The 6,749-nt window shown below is 33.5% G+C and overlaps 1 long non-coding RNA gene across 9 annotated transcripts in view; it reads right to left on the bottom strand.

Moving 5' to 3' along the window:
- Positions 1-209: 209 nt before the first annotated feature.
- Positions 210-6,749, bottom strand: part of LOC108022041 (uncharacterized) — a 117,512-nt gene continuing 110,972 nt past the window's right edge. For 2 of the 9 annotated variants that reach the window (XR_007765976.1, XR_007765977.1), the window contains 7 exons: positions 6,199-6,351; positions 5,649-5,861; positions 2,691-2,843; positions 2,141-2,353; positions 673-891; positions 544-612; positions 210-489 (listed from right to left, as the gene is read on the bottom strand). This is a non-coding gene — a long non-coding RNA (uncharacterized LOC108022041). Of the gene's footprint in view, positions 490-543; positions 613-672; positions 892-2,140; positions 2,354-2,690; positions 2,844-4,126; positions 4,407-4,460; positions 4,530-4,589; positions 4,841-5,648; positions 5,862-6,198; positions 6,352-6,749 lie in introns of those variants that run through there. The other 7 variants (XR_007765971.1, XR_007765975.1, XR_007765978.1 and 4 more) reach the window with 6 other exon arrangements.

Here is a 6,749-nt window from a genome sequence, read left to right as displayed (position 1 = left end):
TCGATTGAAAACCCGCAAGAAATCTGTGTTTCTTAGGGAAATCTGAAATCGGAAAAATCCTGGCTAAACTAATATTCCAAAAGAGTGCCTCTCCAAGTGTGAAGCTGAAGGCATTTAAGAATTACTTTAATTATTAATTGTAACTATGTGAATTGGCATCTGTAAGTATGCCATTTTAGTTGCATGCTTTTGAAATTCTAGAACAATCATTTTGTGGTAAACATATTTATTTTAACTAGGTCGACGTCTGTACAGCATTTGATATATGGGGTATTCCATTTGCGGCGATATGGTTCACGTAAAATGTTGTGTGGCAGTACAATAACGTCGTCTTCATAGACGACTTTTGTTTAAATATAGACGTTTAAAAAATACCAGGTATACTTCTGGACTTCGCAGGTATGATAATATAATTCGATGCATAGATCAATATTTATTCGCAGGTCCTAAATCGCACAGCCCCCAATTGTGTGTGGATACCTGGAATAGCTGCAAAGGGGTTTATTAAAGTTGATCCCTGAATTTCCAAGTCTCAGTACCAACCTCATCCTCAGGATAATAAGAGTGGTCCTACTTCTGGAAGCTTTCATGTTAAGGGCATGTAAAAATTATCTAAAGGAAGAGTTAGTTCTGGGATTAGTAGATCTCACTTCTTTTAAATAGAATACCTACTTGGGTCCTTAAGTGTGATATAATTTTGAGAGGGTAGCTGGCGATAGTCCTGTTCCTGTTCGATTTTGTTCTTCCATTTTAACGTTGTGGCTCAAAGTCGTTATACTTATTTCTGTGTCATTCTGGTTACAATTACTTCGTGTGTAGGTCTGTATTACAGGGGACTCTTCTCTTAACATCCTGGGGCTATTCTACAGGTAAATTTTGTGGTTCACATATCTGAAAATAAATAATTTCCACTTTGTTAGACCGGAGTGTACAAAACAAATATTGTTAAATGAAATGGAAAGGAAAACCAGTGTTTACTTGCCGAAATAAATATTTAGAACTCGGAGGTGTGTCGTCGTTGAGCCCGAAAACGAAACTGAAATTATTTGGGAATCTGGCCCTTAGGTCCAAATCCAAATCGAATTTCGATTTGACAGTTTATATCAAGGCTAACTTGATGCATTTCCTGGCTACTAGATCGAAAAGGAAATTTCTTTCGATTTAGTTTTGTAAACTGCCCTTAATTGGTTTTTTGTGCCCGCCTTTATTTTGAATTTGGTTAGCTGAGTAGAAACTATCTATCAGTTCTTCGATTCTTCTTTGCTCTTTTTTATATTTTAAAATATTGTTTTGCTTGTATTTCTCTCACTGCACAGAATATGTTGATGATTATCTGGAAATCACGTAAACAACTTTGTGATGGCTGCATGTCAGTGGCTCAAAAGGGGCTACAAAGTGTAAACGTCGCCCAAACTAAGCCAGCGTTCCAAAAAAAATCGGTCTTTTGGCTGTACTTCTTAAATTGGATAAACTACGATTGAAAAACCGCAAGAAAAATGTTTTTTTTTTGAAAATCTGAAACGCGAACAATTATGAATTATTGCAAAAAAAAATGGAAAAATCGGTCAAAAAATTTTTTCAGATCGAGAAATCGCATTTTTAAATGTTTGACATGAATGGAACCTTATTTCGGCAAGCCGAAAATTTCACACCCTGGTTCCTTCTTTTGCTGATCCCCAGTTCTTAAAACATCTATAAGATATATACTTAATATTAAAATCTACTACTAATACACATCTTAAGCTAAATGTATTATATATAACTTATATACACTTTAAAATAGAAGGAAGATTTTTGTGAATGCTGACAGATTAGTTTTCTATATTGGCTCGCCAGAGAATATAATCTATAACATATATTTGTGTACATATATGCTTTGCATAATCAATTAATATTGAATTAACCGTACTTTTAATTTTCCGATATGTACGCACCGACTTTTTTGCACAGGTCTTGGGGCAACATGATTAATATGGCAACAACTCGGCAGCGTTTCACAGAGACACTCTATCTTACAAAAAAAAAATTTAGTAAAAATATTTAATGATTTTTAACTAAAATGTTTATATGTTTTCGGATTTAAAATACTTCGTTTAGCTTAAGGGGTAACTAAAAATATTTAATTGACTAAGGTACATACCTGAAGAAGATTTCCATGCTCTGCCGTCTTGAACTACGACTTTTCCATATATATCTATACATATATCCAGCAAACATAACAAAAGCTCCGTATCTATCCATACATATCCAGTGATTTGTCCAAAAGCACCAACACACACTCAATCATTCGCTGGAACTTCCGGTCAACTGGCTTTGACTATGGATGACCATAGCATCCATTTTTAACCTAGAACTAGAAGAAGAGATCAATGTGTTATTAGCATTATCAATGACGTGGCCTATTGTAAGATTCAACATAATTTATATACAACATAAACTTATAATTGACATGTGACATGAAACTTTCAACGTAAAAAATTCCAACTTACTACTTAACATTCAACATAAAACATTCAACTAATTACTTAAGATAAGTTGCATGTTGCATGTTATATGTTTCACGTTATATGTTTCATGTTATATGTCTTATGTTATATATTTAATTTTTCATGTTATATGTTTAATGTTACATGTTGATTATAGATCAATAGATTTTTCACATTGAAAGTCGCTTAAGTTGAGGTTCATACCTGGATGCACTGCATCCTGGAGTCCAGTTCCTCCTCCATATTTCCAGTGATCTGTCCAAAGGCACCAACACACACACTATCACTCACCGAAACTTCCGGTCAACTGACTTTGGGAGTGACCATAGCCCATAGGTCATTAATTATGAGCTAGAACTAGTTGGGAATTATAAGCACCCACAGAAGAAATTAATTTGAAATGAATATTTTCTATGACGTGGCCATTGTAATTTAAATATTACTTAATAATTGCATAATTTAAGGTTATTTTTACAACATTTAACATGTCTTGAGTTGTTAGTTGGATGTTTTATGTTGGATGTTTTATGATAGATGTTTTATGTTGAATGTTCCATGTTAAATATAAATTGTTTGATTTTTCACATTGAAAGTTGCTTAAGTTTACCTTAAGTGGTGACTACAAATATTTAATTGAACTCAAATAACATAAAATCCTGGACGGTTCTCGATGCACTGCATCCTGGAGTCCTGGTCCACCTCCTTATATATCCAGTGATCTGTCCAAAAGCACCTACAACACACTAACAAACATTCACCGGAACTTCCGGTAGACTGATTTTCGGAGTGTATTTTCGAAAGTTAAAAAAAATAAAACCTTAAATCAACAACACACAATTTAAAACTCCTTTTGTAATAAATAAGACATCAATCACTGGGATCGATTTCAGTCGAAGAATTACCTCTTGTCCTGCGAGCCCAATAATCGAATTGAACTTATATTTATCGGAAAATAAAGGATAACAATTTATAATCTCTTCCATTTGCATAAGACATTCGACACTCCCGTCAAAACCCCTTCTATAGAGCTTAAATTGGATAAACTACGATTGAAAAACCGCAAGAAAATGTGTTTTTTTTGGCTAAAATCCGAATTCTAAAAAATTACGACACACCTCCTTGTAAAAAATGGAAAAATGGGTCAAAAAATAAATTTTCTTTTTAATGATGCAGATCGATGGCAAATTAAGCCAGCTTTCCAAAACAGTCGGTCTTTTAGCTGTACTCCCTAAATTGGATAAACTACGATTGAAAATCCGCAAGAAAATTTGTTTTTTTGGCTAAAATCCGAATTCTAAAAAATTACGACATATCCCCTTGTAAAATATGGAAAAATGGGTCAGAAAATAAATTTTCTTTTAAATGATGCAGATCGATGGCAAATTAAGCCAGCTTTCCAAAACAGTCGGTCTTTTAGCTGTACTCCTTAAATCGATTGAAAACCCGCAAGAAATCTGTGTTTCTTAGGGAAATCTGAAATCGGAAAAATCCTGGCTAAACTAATATTCCAAAAGAGTGCCTCTCCAAGTGTGAAGCTGAAGGCATTTAAGAATTACTTTAATTATTAATTGTAACTATGTGAATTGGCATCTGTAAGTATGCCATTTTAGTTGCATGCTTTTGAAATTCTAGAACAATCATTTTGTGGTAAACATATTTATTTTAACTAGGTCGACGTCTGTACAGCATTTGATATATGGGGTATTCCATTTGCGGCGATATGGTTCACGTAAAATGTTGTGTGGCAGTACAATAACGTCGTCTTCATAGACGACTTTTGTTTAAATATAGACGTTTAAAAAATACCAGGTATACTTCTGGACTTCGCAGGTATGATAATATAATTCGATGCATAGATCAATATTTATTCGCAGGTCCTAAATCGCACAGCCCCCAATTGTGTGTGGATACCTGGAATAGCTGCAAAGGGGTTTATTAAAGTTGATCCCTGAATTTCCAAGTCTCAGTACCAACCTCATCCTCAGGATAATAAGAGTGGTCCTACTTCTGGAAGCTTTCATGTTAAGGGCATGTAAAAATTATCTAAAGGAAGAGTTAGTTCTGGGATTAGTAGATCTCACTTCTTTTAAATAGAATACCTACTTGGGTCCTTAAGTGTGATATAATTTTGAGAGGGTAGCTGGCGATAGTCCTGTTCCTGTTCGATTTTGTTCTTCCATTTTTAGTTTTGTAAACTGCCCTTAATTGGTTTTTTGTGCCCGCCTTTATTTTGAATTTGGTTAGCTGAGTAGAAACTATCTATCAGTTCTTCGATTCTTCTTTGCTCTTTTTTATATTTTAAAATATTGTTTTGCTTGTATTTCTCTCACTGCACAGAATATGTTGATGATTATCTGGAAATCACGTAAACAACTTTGTGATGGCTGCATGTCAGTGGCTCAAAAGGGGCTACAAAGTGTAAACGTCGCCCAAACTAAGCCAGCGTTCCAAAAAAAATCGGTCTTTTGGCTGTACTTCTTAAATTGGATAAACTACGATTGAAAAACCGCAAGAAAAATGTTTTTTTTTTGAAAATCTGAAACGCGAACAATTATGAATTATTGCAAAAAAAAAATGGAAAAATCGGTCAAAAAATTTTTTCAGATCGAGAAATCGCATTTTTAAATGTTTGACATGAATGGAACCTTATTTCGGCAAGCCGAAAATTTCACACCCTGGTTCCTTCTTTTGCTGATCCCCAGTTCTTAAAACATCTATAAGATATATACTTAATATTAAAATCTACTACTAATACACATCTTAAGCTAAATGTATTATATATAACTTATATACACTTTAAAATAGAAGGAAGATTTTTGTGAATGCTGACAGATTAGTTTTCTATATTGGCTCGCCAGAGAATATAATCTATAACATATATTTGTGTACATATATGCTTTGCATAATCAATTAATATTGAATTAACCGTACTTTTAATTTTCCGATATGTACGCACCGACTTTTTTGCACAGGTCTTGGGGCAACATGATTAATATGGCAACAACTCGGCAGCGTTTCACAGAGACACTCTATCTTACAAAAAAAAAATTTAGTAAAAATATTTAATGATTTTTAACTAAAATGTTTATATGTTTTCGGATTTAAAATACTTCGTTTAGCTTAAGGGGTAACTAAAAATATTTAATTGACTAAGGTACATACCTGAAGAAGATTTCCATGCTCTGCCGTCTTGAACTACGACTTTTCCATATATATCTATACATATATCCAGCAAATATAACAAAAGCTCCGTATCTATCCATACATATCCAGTGATTTGTCCAAAAGCACCAACACACACTCAATCATTCGCTGGAACTTCCGGTCAACTGGCTTTGACTATGGATGACCATAGCATCCATTTTTAACCTAGAACTAGAAGAAGAGATCAATGTGTTATTAGCATTATCAATGACGTGGCCTATTGTAAGATTCAACATAATTTATATACAACATAAACTTATAATTGACATGTGACATGAAACTTTCAACGTAAAAAATTCCAACTTACTACTTAACATTCAACATAAAACATTCAACTAATTACTTAAGATAAGTTGCATGTTGCATGTTATATGTTTCACGTTATATGTTTCATGTTATATGTCTTATGTTATATATTTAATTTTTCATGTTATATGTTTAATGTTACATGTTGATTATAGATCAATAGATTTTTCACATTGAAAGTCGCTTAAGTTGAGGTTCATACCTGGATGCACTGCATCCTGGAGTCCAGTTCCTCCTCCATATTTCCAGTGATCTGTCCAAAGGCACCAACACACACACTATCACTCACCGAAACTTCCGGTCAACTGACTTTGGGAGTGACCATAGCCCATAGGTCATTAATTATGAGCTAGAACTAGTTGGGAATTATAAGCACCCACAGAAGAAATTAATTTGAAATGAATATTTTCTATGACGTGGCCATTGTAATTTAAATATTACTTAATAATTGCATAATTTAAGGTTATTTTTACAACATTTAACATGTCTTGAGTTGTTAGTTGGATGTTTTATGTTGGATGTTTTATGATAGATGTTTTATGTTGAATGTTCCATGTTAAATATAAATTGTTTGATTTTTCACATTGAAAGTTGCTTAAGTTTACCTTAAGTGGTGACTACAAATATTTAATTGAACTCAAATAACATAAAATCCTGGACGGTTCTCGATGCACTGCATCCTGGAGTCCTGGTCCACCTCCTTATATATCCAGTGATCTGTCCAAAAGCACCTACAACACACTAACAAACATT

This window comes from Drosophila biarmipes, chromosome X, assembly GCF_025231255.1.
Source record: "Drosophila biarmipes strain raj3 chromosome X, RU_DBia_V1.1, whole genome shotgun sequence".
Taxonomy (NCBI): Eukaryota; Metazoa; Arthropoda; class Insecta; order Diptera; family Drosophilidae; genus Drosophila; species Drosophila biarmipes.
This window is presented reverse-complemented; position numbering and strand designations above follow the sequence as displayed.